Raw genomic sequence first — 20,641 nt, 5'->3', positions numbered from 1 at the left:
AAACACTTTTCCATTGTCAAAATTACCTAGAGGGGAATTAGGTTAAAGAATTCCACATACATCACCTAAAATTATAGAAAGGGGAGTTTTTTATAAGGCATTTTTCCTTGGAAAAATAAATTTGAGCTGCACAAAATCTAGGGAACACGTATGTTAGCTGGGCTATGAAATTTGCCCAAAATGCAGTGTGCTTTGTGTTCTGGGCTTTACAAATATTGATGTATTAGGTTCTAGGTAAATGAGATAAGACACTTCATCTCTGGCAGTTCTGGGCTACTACAGGGCCCCTCCTTACCCAGAGGAATGAGAGGCATTTCTTTCATAAACTTGCCCTCAAATAAACTTTGGGTTGTACCATGCTATCACAACTATTCTATTTACATAAAAATGGAATGCATACATAGTGGGTGAGAAGGTATTAAGATGTATGCATTCATACATCAAGATGAGAATGCATTCCCTATTAAGAATATATGAAAGGATACAGTTCCCACACTTTTGTTCATTTTTGGCCCAAGGGAAAAAAAACTCTCCTGCTGTGCAGTTTTTGGAAGATGTAGCATGGCTGCTTGTGCTCCCCTGAGCACTAGTTGAGTCAAACCAGCACAAAGTAGGGCAATACCTCTTCTCCAAAAATGTGTTTGAGCAGCCAAGAGGATGCCTAAACAGCTGTAATATTTCTAAGCTTCTGGGCCCAGGTACCCCTCTTGATAAGGTATGGAGCCAAAACTGGGATGAGACATATGCATGCCTCAGACTCTTCTGTCTTTGTTTTTGGTGCAAAATTCATGTTTCTGGGCCAGAAGGAGCCCTGGGAGTTTGGTGAGTGGCATCTCTAGGGTTTTTTCTGGCAGTAAATCCTCATTGCTCCAGCTAAGGGCAGCCCTGCACACCCCAGTTGTGTCTGCTTTCCCTTGGGTTGCTCTGAGAAAGCTAACTGCAATTCCTCATGCTTTTGCTGAAAATGCCATTAAGGGGGTTGTGAGGTGAATTGAAAGCTGTTTAAGGACCCCTGTGCTGTAAAGTATTTTTGCTTGAAGGTAGTTTTTTATTTAGGAAAAAAAGCCCAAGTAAACAGCAAACCAAAGGGCATGTGTTGTGGTGCAAGTAAACACACATTAGGCAAATGCACACTAGAAGCACAGCACAAATTATGACTACTGAGGTTAATTAATTGATAAAATCACTTGTATAGGGAGGGATAAAGTCTGAACTAGGTCTTCCTTGAAAACCCATGCCAGCTCATACAGATTAAATTTACTTTGGCCTCTGTTATGCAGCATATGTTACCATAACCTATTAATTGATGAGTGGATCCCAGAAGGAATTATGGGCTGCTCCTTCCCCCTTTGCAGCAGAATAACACTATATAATCTATATAATTTTAGCTATGCAGACATACTAAAAAAATCTAAGTAATGATATCTAACATTTTGGACAGCATATAAATATGTAAGAGATATTCAGTAGCACCAAGTGGCTTGGATTATTTGCAAATTATTGGTTTCTCATAATGCAACTTTATATTCTGTTAATCCCACAGCGGCTAATGGGAATCAGCTAGATGTATACTAAAGTGGAAAGAGAGAATGCAAAATGGGTTGTAAACAGCCCTGAGGACTAGGACTTTGGGTGTTGGCTGATAAGAAACTCAGCACAACCTGGCAATGTGCACTCACAGCCCAGAAAACCAAACCTATTGCAAGATGTATCAAAAGCAGCATGGCCAGCAGGACGAGGGAGGGGATTCTGCCCCTCTGCTCTGCTCTGCTCTGGTGACACCCCACCTGGAGCGGTTCATCAGGCTTTGGGGACCCCAAAACTAAGGACATTGACCTGTTTTAGAGAGTCCAGAGGAGGCCATGAAGATGATCAAAGGGCTGGAGCATGTCCCCTATGAAGACAGACTGAGAGAGCTGTGGCTGTCCAGCACTGAGAAGACTATGGGTAGACCATACAATACCTTCCAGTATCTAAAGGGGACCTTCAAGAAAGTTGAGGAATTTTTTACAAGGTCATGGGGTGATAAGACAAGGAGTAATGATGTTAAATTGAAAGAGAGTAGATTTAGACTAGATTTTAGGGAGAAATTCTATACTCTGAGTGTGGTAAGACACAGCAACAAATTGCCCAGGCAGGTTGTAGATGCCCCCTGGAAGTGTTCAAGGCCAGGCTGGATGAGGCCTTGGGGAACCTGGTCTAGTAGAAGGTGCTCCTGACCCATGGAAGGAGAGTTGGAACTGGATGATCTTTAAAGTCCCTTCCAATCCAGGGAATTCTAGATTTTATGATTCTATGATTCTACAAATCTGTGATAATATCGGATGTTCTGACATGACAGGAGAGAGCTTTTGCATGGTTTTCAGTTCTGCCTATTTTTTTTTTCCTCTTTCTTTTCTGGGTCATCTGTGTGAGACCCTGATGTTGTGAGCAGTCAGGATAACTAGCTAAGAACATAAACTGGGATTATTAACGTGCAAGCAAAGAATAAAAGGGGCTCTTCAGGCAGGAGTTGCTGTCACTGGCTGGGTCCGGAGGGCTTCACCTCTTGGTGAGTTTGTCTAGCAGTCCCATAGGTGGTGTCAACCACAGTTACAAAACTGGGTGAGATAGTTTGGAAATTTCCCACCAGTCATGGTATGGATTGTTCAGATTGCCAGGCAGCAGCCTTAATGCAGCTTGCCCTCTAAATACTTCTAGGGACTCCTAATATTAAATAGAACTAACAATGCCTAAAGCTAATATAAAACTGCTTGTGGTGATGCATTTTTTTCTACTGTAAGATATTAGGTAGAGAATACTTATTTCTATGAGCAAAAAACAAGTCTTCAAAAATTTACTAGTATTTTAATGGCATGCAGTGCTTTTGAGCAAACAGTTACTCACCTGAGTAATCCTAGTCTGGTCTCAATAAAGCTGAGGTAGGACAAGGCTTTATTTTTTTCTCTTCTGTGAATTTATCTAGAACATCAGCCCACAGGGATATAATTCAACCATTTGGTTTCAAGTGATTCTTTCCAGTATGGTGACTTCTTTGTACATAGTTTTCTTTCTTCTGTATATGCCAGGTGTCATCTCTTATTTGGCCCTAAGGGTAATGAGCTGAATGCAAGATGGATGACTCACATGGAGCACCATTCAACCTGAAGAACTCCAAGCAAAAAAGAAAGCCTTGAAATGAGAAACCTGAAAATAAATCAGGATGTGTATATACAACAGATGTTGTATACGTGTGCTGCCGTATGTGATAGCTGGAAAAGGAGGTGGGGATCCTTTAAATACACTCGTGGCAATAGGACATGAGGCCTACGGCAAAGTACTAAATGATTTAGCTCAGACACCATTTCGTCAGGGAAAGCCAGACAGCTACACTGTAGGCCATCTGAGCTGAAACCCTGGGCCTCTGAGCTCTCCAAGCCAGCTGGTGTCTCAGAGAGGCCACAGCACTCTGCCTGAGACATCCAAGTCCTTGTGGAACAGCTCTGGCCTTCTCCTTTCTGCTCTCCCTCTGCCCTTGTTAGCCAGGAGCAGTGATGGGACCTCAGCCAAACCTGGGCTGCACGCCTTGCTGCTCTCTGTGGGTGCTCAAATGAGATTGGAAGAGGGACCTTTTGCATGGGAACAGCTGAACAGCAGGTGCCAAGTATGACCCTGGTGCAATATTTGGAGTTCTCATTAATTCCTCTTCCAAAACCCTGAGGTACCTGTCAGCAACACCAAATACTGTAAGGGTGCTAGAGAGGAGGAAACAGCATGTATCATTCCTTCCCACTGCAACGCTTAGCTTTGGTTTTTATTACCAGGCTTCATTGATAAAAATGAGCCAAGAATTAGAAAAAAAATTTAAAAAATTTAAAAGCTCCCTTTAAAAACTTTTCCCACTTTCATTTTACTTTCAAACTTATTTTTCCAAACAACATGTCCCATATTTACAGTATTTTTACTGGAGATCTAAATACGCTTTTTCAAGTCCTAGTTTATTTAGTCTCCATACATCGTTCTGAAATAAATAAGAATTGTTTTGCAAATAATTGTAAAAAAACCCTGTAAAGTTGTAAAAACTGAAGCACATAAAGGTTTAGTGACCTATTCAGGCAGAGAAGTGCCTGTCAGAGACAGGAAGAGTAAGTTCTCTGATTTCAGGTACTCTATCCCAATCAGAACAGCACTCCTCTCTGCATCAAACAAAAAGCAGAAGACAGGTTTGTTTTAGCTGAAAATGTGCTTCTATCTACAGAGAACAGATATCATTTTTCACCATGTTTGAATGATCAAACTATGTATTACACACATGCTGTCTCCTCTTTTTCTTCCGACAGTTTTCACAAGAGAGCCCAAAACAAATATATTTAATATAGAAGGCTTTAAAGCAACATAGTCCTGTTTCTTGTGGGAACATTCTATAATGATCACATATACTGGCAGAATCCTTTCTATATCTTAAAAGACAGCCATGAAAAATCCTTAGTTGTTTAGAGTTTTTCAGGGGGTTTTTGGGGGTTTTTTTACTGAAAAAAATTCTTAAAAAAAAAAAAATACTATTATTGAAGTAAAAACAGGCACAAATGTGCGACTCACCCACTCATTATCACATCCATATTCACACTCCACACTCTTTCTAAGAGGTTCCCTGAGCAAGGAGGTCATGCATTTGAGTATAGTAGCTGTTAATCAAGCTGATACTACACAGAGAAGCCAGTTTACTAATTTTACTGGAAGAACAGTATCACTGAAAGATGTGACTTTTTTTTGGGCTGGAAAGAGGAGAAGAGCTAAAGCACACAAACAATTAAAGTGCAATTATAGTGATTTTAATAAAATAATATTTTATGGGAACTGGCTATTTCAGTTCTATTGCTACAATGAAAACTGGGACAATTCCCTCTATATAGAACTGAGCATTTTCTACTGCCTTGGTATTGCTAAATCAATAAGAGAGACAATTTATTCCTGGAACTGCTACAGATATTTCTGAATGGTAATTTTGTTCCATTTGGGAGAAAGCAGAGTGCACCAAATCTTGTATATTTCCAATATCCCTGCTAGGGCATAAGACTTAAGGAACTGAACAAAGGAGCAAAACACAATTTTTATTTTTTTTCCTCCACTGTCTTTTATTACAATAAAAAACAAATGCATAACACCTCTAATTTTTCTAGATGTTATATTCTTGCAGTCCATGAAAATGGAGTAGAACAGCTCTACCACAATTTCAAGATTTTGCCACTGGATTTCCTGTGGCTCTTCAGGTGTGTTGGCAGCACAGCATGAAGAAAGCCAGCACAGTCCACCCATCCTTGCTGTTCTGTGAGCCATGCAATCCTCAGGCCTATTCAATTTCCTCATTGCCTCTACTTAGAGGGGAGAGAGTCGGAATTACAGCTGCTCACTGCTCAAATGGAGTGAAATCCTTCTGGACATGTGTGTCGGGCGAGGCATAATGTGGCATTAAGAGGTGGCATTTGCCTTCCACCAGTACATCTTGGAGCTGGGGACTGAGGTGCATCAGCATGGAATTTCTCATTAGCTACCACACTGCTGCTGTTGTGTTTGGGCTTACAGCATTGCAGAAAAACATGTTTGATTTAATATTTTTTTAATAAGGTTTTTACCTGCAATATTTAAGAGACTCTCTTCACATCAGTCATTCAGAGGGAGCATGGCAGCTGGTGTAAAGGTGGGCTTGAGCTGAGGAGAGTAGAAGTGGGTCAGTTTGCTGATCCAAGCTGGAGGCGTTCTTGTGAGGGATTTTGCATGAATTTGTGATGTCCAAATGAACTTTGCAAACCAAACAAAAAGACTAGACAATCAGATTACCAAATATACCTGTTTCTCTGAAAAGAGTGCCGCAGTCATTCAGCTGTGTGCTGGCCATCTGTGCGCGTCTGCTCAGAGAAATTTTTCTCAGGAATACTGTCAAATATATTTCAATGGAGAATATAAAGTAAGCATTTTATATCAGGCTGCCATAACTTTTCTTGTGCTGTGGTAGGATTCAGGAAAAATAACAAAAAGTGGGTGGAAAAGCAGAACCCTGAAGTTTTATTAAGCATGAATGACATTAAGTGTTGGCGTAAACCACAGGGTGAGTCAGTGCTCTTACAGTGAAGCATTATGTCCATCTTGTAGTCATATGATAGAGAAGGAATGCTCCTCACAGCACACACAGAAATTACTTGTCTTGGCAGCACAGCAAACACACAGCCCCAAGACATTACTGTGTAATAATTTCCCTAGCAAAGGAACACAAACTATGACTGAAGCTTTTCCTGACCTTAGAGGTGTCAGTTGGTCAAAGCTGACCTACTTTGGATTTCCATTTTCAATTTCTTTAACTAATAGCTGGGGTACTTTTGTTCTGTGACACTGTTTTTAGGTTTGTTTTGTGGGGTGTCTTTGATCCAGGGTGGAACAGTAGATCAAGGATAAGGTTTTCAAGTATGGAGGGAGATAACTAGAGAAGAATTTTCCTTTGCAGATTACATGTTTTCTGATAGCATGTTCATTTGCTACTGAATTTACTCTAAATCTGGCAGACAACACATTTCCTTTATTACCCATCATAGATTTTTATGAATCCTGCTATCTGTGAGTGATTTCTTAAGTAAAGAAGAAAAAGGGATTACCTTAATTGTTTGTGTCGTCATGGAGTGCCTTAGACAACACCATTATACAAACACCAAAGTAGGAACTTGTATTTTTTTTTCTACAGCTTTTAAACATGCTGAGAAGAAATATTATTTATTCTTTACAAAAGGTAAGATTCAATGTAGCCTACTCTGTACAGCACAAAGTAGAGTCAACCTACTTTTTCTTTTGCTAACCACCCAAGGCAGCTGCAGGCAGTCAGCTTAGCTACAACAACAGGGATTTTCACAGCACTACAAAACTCCCTCCCTGGCTAGAGACAGAAGTCAGAGCTGAATTCCTCATCCTTCTGGGTGGAACTTCTGCAATTATCCAAGGGAATTTCCGTGCAACACTACTATTTTGCCTTTGGAAAGAAGAATATATATGCTTTGGGTATGAGACTTGTTCACTGTCCCCTTGCCTCTCACACATCTACGCTGGGATTTCATTTATCAAAGGTCAGCCCTCCTCTCACTAACTGCGACTGGAGCTGAAGGACACTACAGGGATGTGCTGCACAGTGAACAAGGTGCAAGTTTCCTAGGAATTTTGGATCCCTTTTAAGGGGCACATCCTTCAGTCTCATGCCAATGAGTTTCTTCTTTTAAAAACATACCATTTTCCCCAACCAACCTTGTCAGTTGTGACTGAATAATTTCTTTCCCATTCTTCCTCCATAGTTTTTGGTAATCAGAAGGCTCTCCATAAATTTAGACATATTTTTCATATTTAGACATACATCCTCCTGCATGGCAGTGGTATGGTTTTCCCAAACACAGAGCAGAGCCAGACATAAAGCCCAACACCTACCTACCACCATAAATGCTGGACAAATATGGCTTGTTTTAATGCAAATAGACTATTATGTATATAAGCCTGGCATCTGAGCATGAAAATCACATGGGCTGGCAAAATACAGGTAGGGCTGTCATCTAGTACAGGCCTAGAAACACTGCAAAAAATGTGCACCACTGGTCTCCTTTTAATGGGAATCTCAGTTACCTTGAGCAACACTGGCAGTCGCTGTACAAGTATTCGTGTTTGTAGCGCACTTTGTACATGCTAGGAGTCAGAGAAGGACTTGGATCCTGGCCATCAATGCAGAAACTCCGTGCCACAAGTGGAGCAAAAGCAGCATTAAAGGTGCATAAGTCCCCAAATGATGGTTTTTCTGCATCCTTACTGTCCACCTTGCAATTGTCAGGGAGACAAGAATATTATTGGGTGCTGTTAACAGCTCAAAGTGGAGCCATCATCCTCACCAAGCGTACCAGCTCTCCCCAAAGGTGGGTTTCTGCAAAGAAAGTAAATCCACTTTCATTCATAGGGAGCTGCAGTAAGCACAGGCAAGCTAGGGCTGTGCTTCAGGCCCAGAAGACAGTTTTGTCATAACTCTAGATTATAATATTACATTGGATACTTAGGCAAGATACCTTCAGAGTGGTGCTAAATTAGATGTCATCTTGCAGTTTCCTGTCTGATAGCACTAAACCCACGTCCAATTTTAGCAGGTATAAATTCAGAAATTAAGGGATGCAGACCAGTTTACACCAGTTGAAGAAAACTGGTGTAAACACCTTTTTCAAAAATCTTCACTTTTCTCTAAATTATGCATAAAGTTATAAAACAATAACTGCTTTTGCTTTATCCTTGTGGAGATAGAGACTTTTCAGCAAGTCTTGACAAGTCTAGGATCTTTAGAATAGCATGGGAAGAGATCTTAAGGGCTTGATTTAGAAATAGTTTATTTCTAGTGTTTCCTTTGCAAGGATGGAGAAAATGGTAAAGAGAAGGGTGCAATGCTTCCCAAAATATGATTTTTTACTGGTTCTGGCTTTATTTAGCATGGATACTGTGTCAGACCAGATGACACCAATGCAGCATTCACCATGCTAGCAGAGACTGGTTTGTTTCTATTGTAGAAAGAATTGAGATCTTTCCAAAAGAATCATTGTTTTACAACTAAATTAATTTCCCAAGTTACATTAAAGATATTTGTTCTCACTTTCTGCATTATCACAAATCTCACTGATTTAGAAAACCTAAACAGTCATGCAGTTTTGTGGAGTTTTTAGATTTATAAGCAAGTAACACTTGAAATGTTCCTGCAATCTTTTTGTTCTGTGCAGGCTTAATGCATTTCATGTCCCAAGTTTCCTCAGCCTTCACTCCTGTGCATCATGAAATCAGTGATGTTCCGCAAATGAATCAGCCTTTGTGTGCCCCAGAGGCTTCTCTAATATTGTATATCCTGTATCTCATGAAAGAAATGATAAAAAATACCATTCTTTTATAATAATAAAATATAGTTGTGTTTTTTGTAAAATAGCACAAATAATTATTTGACTCCATTAAAAAAAAAACCTGTTGTGGTTTATCTTCTGTCTTCTTAGGCACAAGTCTCTTCACTGCATAGATAAAGTTTTATATTTTAAGATATATTTTTTTTTATAAATTTGTACTGAAATAGCCAGCATAACTCCTCTGAATCACTGGGATAAATTCTACTCTTGTTTAGTTTGATATTAATTCAGCAATGTACATCAGTGTTGCAGAGGTCAGAATTTGCCTGAGAATTTGATATTTTATCACTCTAAGAATAAATATAGGTTAACATATTAATATAGATGCTAAATTCATTAATATAGTAATTAAAAATCTATATAGAAAATTGATTCAATTCACAGCCCATTGTAAAGTAATACATTTTTAAAAACCATATACATAAGTTACATTTTGTACCTCAGCATTTTTTGAATGTGTTATTCAGACAAAACTGCTTTTCTTTTCATGTGCAGCCTACCTTTGTAAGGCAATAAGAATTATGTGGTCATGGTGTATGTTGTCTTCTTGTAACCTTTGAGTCCCTTTTGCCAAATTCAACCTGATTCAGTGGCATATCTGTGCAGAATAGCAGTACCACAAAAATAGATGGGGACATATAAACAAGACTCCATTGCTTATGTAGAAAATGAAGTAATTTAGGTTGGAAATGACCCCTGGGGACCACTTGGACAAAGCCCTTCTCAAAATGAGCTATCTAGACTTGCTCAGGAACTTGTCCAGTGCAAAACAAAACATCTCTGTGAACTGATACTTCAGAGTTTCTCTGGACAGCCCCTTCCAGTCTTGCACTATTGTCTCTGTGGAAACATTTTTCCAGTAAGGCAAAGGATGGTTGTGAACTTTTTAAACATTAAAAAGTCTAGAGCAGAAATGAGAGAGCCCTTTTGTGAATAATCTTAGTGTGGAAAAAGCTTCGAGTTTGTTATGTCCCTGAAGATGCAGTTGCACAAGTGTTCATAAATCAAGCATCATTAATTCAACTTCTCACAGTAAAACTTGGTTTTATAAGGAGTTTTCAAATTTAGTAGAAGTATTTTCCTACATTATAAAAGTCCTTGAGCAAGAACAACAGGACTTAATAATTTAAAATAAGACATAGAGAATGCTGGGCAGGGAGTATGTCCCTAGTATCCAGCTAATGCACAGTAACTTAATAAGGACATGGGGCACCAGGTATCCACATGTTCCTCAGCAAACAGTAAAAGAGGAGATGCAGATCCTGCTGACACGTTATGCATTCTCCTCATGCAGGCAGGCAAGAGCAGGCAGATAGAGATTTAGGCTGGAGAAAGTTTTGCCAGAATGCCAGCACATTGTTGAGTTTTTGCATAGAGTTGTTTACCCTTTTCCTGAACTGCACGGGAGTTGGAAGGGGTTTTCCAAGTGGAACACAGCAGGATGTTTCTTCTTGCCCTGAATGCTTTCTGAAGCCCAAAGAGCTGCACGTATATTGTGATGTCTCCCCAGCCCTTGGCGGGGCCAAATTTATGCTGCAGTCACATCCTGACTCTGTGTAGGCTGAGACCACAGCTCCTATCCACAAAATCACTGAGTCACAGAATGGATCAGGCTGAGAGGGAGCAGATCTGACCCAGCCTCCCTGCTCAAGACAGGGTCATCCCAGAGCACAGGGCACAGGACTGTGTCCACACAGTTCTTGAATATCTCCAGTGAAGGAGAATCTACAACTTCTCTGGGCAATCTGTTGCATTTTTGTCCTTTCAGCTTTGTCTTTGTGGAAATGAAAGCACAGTATGTGGCCTGGAAGTTGTGGGGGAAGGCAATTACCAGCTTGTTTTCCAATTTGGTGAACTGGGACAAGCACAACTTCCACACAGCTTGGATGTCACTCGTGTCACCCTGAGCATACACTTGCTTGCTCCGACAATAAGCAATGCCTATACATTTCACTGATCATTTATGCTCTATTTAAATCCTCTTTTCCTTTTTTTCATTGAGGAACATATAAGGACATAAAAGGAAATAAAAATGTAGAGAGAGTAGCATTACAGGGATGAGGAGATACAAAATTAAAGACTGTAAAACTTATTGCTACATTGTAAAACAAGGGGCTGGTTTAAATTTAAAAAAAAAAAAATCAGTTTCTTTATCTCTCTTCAGTGCTATCTACATGTTTCACATGTCAAATATGATTTTTAGCATATTATTGTATAATAACTTTACAATAGATATTTGGTGTGGAAAATTTTATGTGGGTGGGGAAAAAAAATTCCTTTTAGGATCTTCTAATCAGTGTGTGGCCTTACATCTCCGATTTACACCACCATTAATTTTTTGCATGCAAGACTCACATTTGCAGATACACTGTATAAAGACTGACAAGTAATACTTTGTTTTTGCTTTTCAGCAACAAGTGCTTTCTTTATTGCCAAAGCACATTTCAGAGAGTCACTTCAGAGAATGCAAATGAAATCACAGAGTAAATGCCTTTCATCTTACTTCGTGTTGGAGGAAAAGTGAGGTCTTTTTAGAAAATATTCTATTTTGGCATCATTTGAAAAGAAAGCTTTAATTAATAGTATGTTCAGTTTTCTGATGTTGAGTACTATTCAGAAATGTGGGCATCTGCAGCCAGCTAGAGGCCATTAAACATGCTTTTGCACTCTGTTGACAGGATTTTGCCTCAGTAAAAAAAAAAAAAAAAGCTTTGACAAAAGTCTCTCCAGCAGCTACACAAAAGTGAAAAAGTAGAAGGAGCCTAGGAAAGCATGTTAATACATCAGATAATGCACAGAAGGCAGAAAATGAAAATGTGAATCTGTATATACATGGAGTGAAATGTTCATGTGAAATGGGAGCTGAGTGACTCATTTCTTCGTTTCCTGAATGAACAAGTTTGCTCCAAAATAAATGCTACAGAGTTGTTATATGTGGGATGCAAAGGCAGAGAGCAAAATGAAAAACTAAAAATTCACCTCCTCTTGTAAAATTGCTGATATGTAATGGCATTTTTCTGAAACGTAGTACTGAGGGGGAAAAAAATAGTGTGCACTACTACATAACACAGAGCTCAATCCTTGCTGACCTTTTGCACTGGCCACGTTTGAAGCAGGAATGTTAAATATATTGTAAATCTGATCTGTAAGGTCCTATTGTCCCTAAATTTGAAGTGACCCATGTAATCCATCAAAGAGTGAGAGTATTCTGAGCATCTGCTGCAGGCACTTGTACAGTTGCATAATCCTCAGGAATAGGATCTTGAAGAGAAGGGAAAAATCTCCCAAGTTATGCATTCAGAACTATGATTTCTAGTTGATAGGTTTTTTTAAGAAACAAAAAGATGAATGCAGTCCTGGAAATACACTTAACTTCGGTATCCCTGTTTGCCAGGTGCTTCACCCTGTTCCAGTGAAACGCTTTATGCGCCAGCCACTGGGAAACTCCCCTGCAGGTTGGGTTGATCCTGCTAATGCTTATGCATTGCACAGTGCAGTGCTGGCACACAGTTGCTAGGACGCCTCAGCAGAGATTTGGGAGCAGGCAGGGATGCATTCACAGGATAGCTGACTGCGTTGCTATGCCTGCCAACTAGTGGGCAGAACAACAGCAAGCCCCTTATTTAGCAGGATCCATGCTAAGGGTACATTTTCTATATCTTCCTTCTGCACATGCCTCAGGTTGATCAATACTGGTTAAAATTGTCTTTTCTTTGTATTTTCTGTCTTGAAATTTGCTGCCTGTTCCTTGCTACAACTCTTCTATTGACTTTGATGGTAGCTGTGAGTGCTTAATTATTAAAAAACCCGGCCATTTATTTCAATGCCTGAAGGTAGACTTAAGAGTGTAACTTGGAACAGAGATATATATTCCAATATTTTAATTTTAAATGTATATAGCAAGAAAATGGACATGTTGTGCAAGATCCAAGCTTAGAAATACACTCAAGGCACTCTGATCTCCATAGCAATCATGAACAATTACTCTAAAGCAGATCAGGTGTTGTAACATCAGTCAGGATGGCTGTGTCTACAGATGTCCTACAGTAATTCTGTTCACAACACCCATTCTTCCCAAAATACCTATTTGAAAGCATTAAGGCAGGAACACAGGGGTCAGAAATGAGTCTCATATTCAGAAATGAGACTGGCTCCAGAAGAGTTGGTTTATCAGCAGGCTGGTGATACTGGGGTCATTGACATACATGCTGTGGACAGTGTGCAGAATCACCCTCAGGACTCACAGGCTTTGCCAAACCTGCAAACATGACTGCAATGAGCTCAAAAAGGCCTCCAAATATAGAAAAATTAGTCTCTCTATTTGAACCCAAAGCTTCCTTTTTTTGAGGCTGCCACAGCTTTTAACACACAGGAAGTGAAAGAAAAAACCTACAAAGCTGAATTTTTATTGTGGTGAACATTATCCAAAGAGTAGAGGATACTGAAGAGGGAAGAGATATCTACCAAATGTACCACGTGGAAGCCATCACCAAGACCAGTCACTTGCAGAGTGCAAATAATGCCACTGAGAACGATTTGGAGAGAGCAATTCTACCGATTCAACCAGAACACACAGCCCTGATTGTGTCCTGAAGGGCAGCTTAAAAACATGAATCTCACAAACTCCTTTTCTGTGGAGCAGAGCCTGCACCCATCCAACTCCCTGCAGTTAGGACATTTCAGAACACTGGAGAGCACAATGTTCTTTTGGCCTTTCTTCTCCACAGAGTCCCTGCTGGGTGCTGGCATGTAGCACACACCTGCAGTGTTCCAGGGAAAGGTTAAAAAAAACATAGGAAGTACAGAGCAAATCCACCATGGCCAACAGTGATGAAATTCTGATATATCACCACACCTGTTTGGTACAGTTGAAGGATGTGGAAAAGGTGTTTAGGACAGTTTTATGAGCATGGCTGACTGTGTGAAAGCTGAGAAAGTGGCCAGATAAATACAGATGAGGTGACTTACTTGGAATGTAGGATGAGAAGTGGCTAGATCAGACAGCAACTGGCTATGCTGGAAGCTGACCTACCTAACCAACACCAGATGATGACTTCTTGAGGGTATTATTGCATCTCTTGGTAACTATCTACCATCTAATTTCCCAAAACATAGACTGAAAGATCAGTGTTGGGGTTTTGTTATTCCCGTTTGGGAGGATGCATACGATGATCACAGACACGATGCCTTGCTGGGGATATTCCATTACCTATGGTGTGAGTACCAAGGCTCTGGTAATTTTCATTTCAGGCTGACAGGTAAAGTTGTTTGAAATATGATCCAATTTGCCTCAAGTAAAAAAAAGATTCTTGGAGTAAGCAATAGAATTAGGTGTCTATGTCAGATGCCTTGTGTTTAATTTTGTCACTGCAAAAAAAATTACTTCAGTTAACGCAGGACTATTTTTTTTTTTCTTTGTATCACATCTACTAATTTTTGCTTTCTCTCTCCTGGACAAAATATTGTCACCTAAACATATTGGATAATGTTATTGCAGTTTGGTTGCACAATAACTGGAGTTCATAAACTAATAGCTATTTTCCTGGATCCATTCTAGGCAGCACTCCATTAAAATATGTGATGAATGCCCTTAGCCAAGGAAAGTGTCAGAAATCTCTTCCTGTGATCATACATTCATTTTTCTTGGACAGCTAGCCCCTGAAGCCCTTATTTGAAGTCAACAGGAATTTTCCTTGGAAAAAAAAAAGAAAACAAAATTTGCCCAAAGCAATTTTGCTTTTTAACACAGGAAGTTTTCAAAAATCCAACAAGAAGCCCCAATCTTTATTCAAGCAAAATGTTTACTAACATCACAAGAGAACATAAAAGCCATGCAAAGAACATCAATAAAAATAAGAAAACCGACTTATCACAAAGGCAGTTATCTGCCACATGAATTAAAGCAAGCTAAGCATGCTGTTCCCGATAACACAGACAACACAGTACCTTCTCATTAAATATTCTTTTAGTGAATCTGCTGGTGGGTGCAGGTGAGGACAGATTTCTCCAGGAATTTCAAATATTTACAAAAGCTCAATAGATAAACAGAAGAATTTGGGGAAGAGCGTGACTATAAGAGTTTGTATAGCTGGGGGGTTTCGCTGCTGATCTGCATTTAGAGCAGATTAAAATTGCTTCCATAGCAGAAAGAAACTGTGCCTTCAAATGGCTTGCTTGGAGAAGTATAAAGCACTCTGGAATGGTCTCACCCTGATGGACAGAGGATCCTATACCCACACTCAGATGGAGACAGACACCCGAAAAACACACACCATGTTTCTTTTCCTCTTGGAATTTTGGACAGAATCTCATTTTGATAAACTGAGATTTATGCCGATGTAAATTACACATGCAAATCTTCCATATGTCAAGATGGGAAAATTTACCACTTATATTTTGTACTCGATATTTCTTTCTCCTGACTAAAGTGATTTTATCAACATAATACAGGCAGTGGGGAAACACTTCATAAGCCAGATGTTTATTGACCTATGTGACCCTCCAAGTGTTTTCCTCCTGATTATTTGTGGTATGAACATAACAGACAACATCTGAAGTAATGTGGGAAAATGGGCCTATAAAACCAGTCACTTTTGATTTTTGTTTCAGCTAATTTTGATTTCATTTGATTTTGTTTCCTCCAGGTAAGAATTTAAGGTGATAAAAACCAAGAAAACAATTGAGCTGGCTCTTATAAAGTTTCTAATTTTCACTGTCAAATGCTGTAAGGCAGCTCTGAAAATAGGATTAAATGAGATAACGGTCAGGAATTTGATTCTATGAGAGAATTTATACAGCAAAATAGATGGTATGTTTATAATTAACATTTTAGTACTATCTATGAAGGGCACTACATTGTCATAGTCATTAAAATATTATATGAAAATAATTATTCTGATCTAAAAAACTGGAATGTTAATTGGTACAGTGCATCTGAAGTTAAAGCTATTATAGAAGAATTTAAGGTACACTGGAGGTTAAAGATGTCTAAACAAACAGGGTAATGCTTTGGAGACTATTTTGCCAAAAAGTAATTAACTATGACCAGATAATTTTATTTTTCTGTCTGGATGGCATCTGGACCCTTGAAGTTCCCTTATATTACACAACCCCAACAGAAAGCAAAATGAAGAGAAAGGAATCGAGGACAAGAAGAAAGAGGGATTCTCAGTCTCATCTGCATTTTCTAAATAAGCAATATGCAGCCTTTGGCTAAGAGCTTCCCAGTTGTGAAAAGAGCAATTGTTATTGAAATCACTGTAGCACCCACTCCTCTTCCTCTGTCCACAGGTATTTTAATGAGCCTTCAGTAAAAGACTATTTGCCATACAGCTGATTTAATGAAACAATTTGGCTATCCCCCTCATTCTCCTCCTGTCAAGTCACCTGGATGCTATGAACTGTCATTAATGCCTAGAGAGGCTACCTAGACCAGAGGCTAGACAGAGTTAAAGGAATGAAGTAGGTATTATTAAAAAGGCTTTCAAAGGATACACCTTGGGCAGCACAAGAGCCTGGCCAAGGCTACACCCAAGATGGACAACAGATCACGAGTTTTCACACTTTTATAAGTTTTGGTCCTTTTATATATTGGGGTCAATTGTCCTCCTACAGCTAGGAGTTAGGACATTAACTTCTGTTTCATATGAAAAACTCAACTCCAAAGCTCTAGATTTTGCTACTACTTAGCAAAAAGAGAGTACTCTAGATGCTTGCTATGGATTCAGAAAACCTCATCATCATCATCAATGAAACAAAGTGTCCCCAAACACTCAAACATTATTTTTCGTTACTAGAAACCAAAGGATTAGACTGAAACATGTAATTTGCCCTAAGTCCCATGGAAAACTTGCAAATTGAGAGTGGACATACTGTCCTGAATGTCATATTCCCTGGATAAGAAAAGATGCAGATGATTACTTTCAAATTATATATGAAAAACACCTCCAGATTTACAAAAGTAGTTTCCAAGGCAGGATTCACTAAATCTAATACTTTATTTTTCTTTGAATGCCATGGGTTCCGTAATTAAACTACTGTCTTTCATTAAAGACAATGATAATGATTGCTGCTCCATTAAATATTTTGACTGCCTGTGGGATTTTCTGAGAACTGATTTTCCAGTTTACCATCAAAATGTATTACCAGGTTTATCAGAGCAAGTATCAGGTTTACCAAGCTGTCAGAGCAAAAGCTGTCCACTTTTAACCAGTAGCTCAGTCTTCACCAAAAAGGGCTGCTGGGTTTGGTGCCACATGCTTCAAACAGCAAGAGAGAGCCATTCTGATGTGAGGGAGCTCTTGAATGGGTTACACAAGGTGAAGGAGGGCAAACAGGGCAGTGGAGAAAGACTCATGCTCAAGCAGCCTCAGAAATGATGCTTAGGCAGGTGATGCAAGAGGAATCAGAAGATCTAAACCAAGTAATGTTTATCTGCTTCTAAACAGGGGAACTGAGTCAGAGGGACCAACAGCACTGGCTCCCCCATCCTTATTTACTAAAACTTTGGTTTAAATTGTTATTCTGGACAGATCAGGCTTTAAATAGTGTAAACTCAACCTCTTTATCAATAGCTGTTTCTTATTTCATCTTCAAATGCTTCAGTCATATTACCAGTGTTTGAGTCTTTGATACCTAAATTGGATAGGAAGCAGCTGTGTTTAAAAAGCAACGATTTATCTCGGTTAATTTCCACAGATCTCAGTTCCTAATGTTTCTTAAATGAAGCATTAGAGAACTTTGCCTGGGGTATGTTATCTGTAAACTTTTTTTTTAGTAGTAAAGCTAGGATTGAGAAAGCCTAAAGTGTATAAATAGAAGTAGTAGTTGGAAGTCTTATTTTAGCATTAATGTGTTTGAAATTAGATTCTAGATAACATGCGGAGGAGTATAAACAGAAAGCACTTCTGTTGCTGTATGTAAGAGCACGATGGCCTCTCCCAGCTCACAGCACACCCCAGCAGTGCAGTGGCCTCGTAACAGGGGGCTGAAAATGCCAGATGGACTCCAGAAAACTGATCTTAAAAAGGATTTAAGTAGCTATGGGGGAGGGGAAGCGTCTTCTGGACAATAACAAAGCCTACAGTGCTGCTTGGAATTGGAGAAAGCATCAGCGAGCTCAGCAAGCATAACTTTACCTGCCAAAATCCAAATGTAGGATGCAGTGTGCAAGCAAGAGACGAACAATAATTGTATTCATATGGAAAATTGTAAAACACTGCTGTGGTTCTTCGTGTAGAGAAAACAACCTTTTCTTCTCTCTTTCATGTTTCAGTTCGATGTCAATTGTTTTGAACAACAAAAGAGAAAGGACTAAAAATTTGGACTGAAGCCCATTTACTGAAATGTATATGTAGGAAAGTACCAAAGATGCCATACGGAAAGGTTTGGACTGTTCTTTAACAAAGCTGCAATGACAGAAACTGAAAAGAACAAATGACAAGGAAAAAGCATACTTTGATTCCTTTCAAAAATTTATTACAATGATGTGAGATTGAGACGTCTATATGACATATATATTACTTCTCTGAATGACAAAAACCTTCTTATTTATATTCTACTTGGGTGTTTAGTTTAGAAAAAGAACAGAAAATATTATTGAATGGCGATATGCAAAATACATAAGCAAGTAATTAACTATTTCAACTATTGTACAAGCCAATATGGTAGTTATAAATTAAATATTTGTGGATTTCCATCTGTGTCTGTATTTACTACAAGCTTCTTGAACAGGGAATACAATGTTTTGTCCATCCCACAAATAACGTACTGGGATATTTGGCTTCGTGTAACATCAGTGGATTGAACTCAGCTCTGATACAATTTCAGTGTTCTCAAAAGAGTTACATCTGTTATATGAGGTCTGAACATGCAGTACTCCTCTAAACTTCCCTGAATTTTCCTCTTTGCCCTCTACTCTTTCCTTCATTACAGCAATATGTATACAATGTTTAGTTTTATTCTTGATACGGTTTGCCTCAACTGCTTAGATAAAAGCAATGTGAAGAACTGTAAAAATATCAGGATTTTTTTTTTAAATTAAATTGTAGCAATAAGACATAATTTAAACAGACGTAAATATGACAAAATGTTAGGGTGCCTGGTTGCTTTAGCTCTTTTTCTCCTTTAGTGGGAGATTCCTAAAGCAGATGAGAGAAAGCAATTTGCCTCAGGTCACATTTCTGATTTCCCTTTATTTTACTCAGTTTGGCCAGTTTCAGATGTTGAGTATGTACATTTATGGCATACTAGATTGGATACATCATTTAGGAGCATTATTTTAGTCCAATGCTTATATTCAACCCACATTTACACACTATCTTCATCACCAGGGCTGTCTCACACACTTCTGGTTCAGAGGTTGCTGGAAGAAGACTCTTATGTGTTTCATTATATCAGCTTAAATATATACTTCATACCCTTCCTTTCCTGAACAATGTAAAGAATTCCCATAATTTCTGTAGGCAGATGAACCTAATTTGCAAATAGTGGGAATCTCACTCTCTCCTTCTACCAGTGTCTAAAGATAGTGGTGGGTTTCAGTCCCTAAGCTCCTTTGCATGCAGAAAATGAAAATGACAACTGCATTCTTTAAGATGCAGGGCAGTCTGTAGCACCACTCTTCTGGCCCTATAACATCATGATGTCCAGAAAGTCAGCTGTAGTGACTGGCTGCTGCATGGTGATACAGGGAACACAGTGCCAAGTCACTTTGATTATCTCTCTCAATTTGCCTGAAATGCTCCTTTTGTATATGCTAGGATCATTACTGTGTGAGCAGCAAAATGAACAGATTTCTAGCAGCAATTAGTCTTTTTGTGCATTGAACAAATATGCTTTCTCTTTAAACAGGATTCTCTTTTCCACAACTTCAGAGGTAATGTTTATTCCCCACAATTAAGAGGAACTACATTTAGGCTCACCACTGCTACAGATTTTTACTTGCAGATGCCTCTTTTCATATCAATGCATTTAGCTTTATCTGTGGCCTCTCTCTAGGCATTATATTTTATCTTTAATCAACCATAAATTTCATTGCTATTAATCATGTTTTCCCCTGTAATTGCATGAAAGACGCCAATAGCAACTACATTTGATCCATCTCCCATTTATATCTCTTTTACAAAATAAGAGTCTTCAACTCTTCTTGTTATGAATGATCCTTAAAGACCATTTAAGAATCACCTGCTCAACATGCTAAACATTAACTCAGTAAAAAGACATTATCTCATGTTTTAACATATTTTGACTTAACCCTTACAATTACATCAAATTTACAATAAACACCCACTTTGTATGTTCCTCATTCATGTTTATCCCGGGCTTGACATGTCACAGTTATTTATTTCCCTAGGATTCTAAACAGGTATACAAAAACAAACTATGTAAAGTAAGTTGCATTTCACAGAACTGGATACATGGTGGTCCTTGTAATCATTCAACATGTCAGAATCTTTTAGCAGGAGAATGGAGTTAACCCTGTGCTGCTTAAATCTGTCTTATTAAATTTATGCTCACCAAAGCCCTTTCTAAACTGTATAATCCAGGCCACAACTTATTTGGTATCTTTACCATGACATCAGAGTATTTTTAAAGTTCATAGTGTCTTCCAGACTATTTTTCTTAAGCAACTTTTATGCCTTCATTTACACTATTATTCATTGGTTCTTTGTTTGTGGCAGGAAGAGACCTCACCTCCTCCAACCTCC

This window comes from Parus major, chromosome 2 (assembly GCF_001522545.3).
Source record: "Parus major isolate Abel chromosome 2, Parus_major1.1, whole genome shotgun sequence".
Taxonomy (NCBI): Eukaryota; Metazoa; Chordata; class Aves; order Passeriformes; family Paridae; genus Parus; species Parus major.
Note: the sequence above shows the minus strand (reverse complement) of the source record.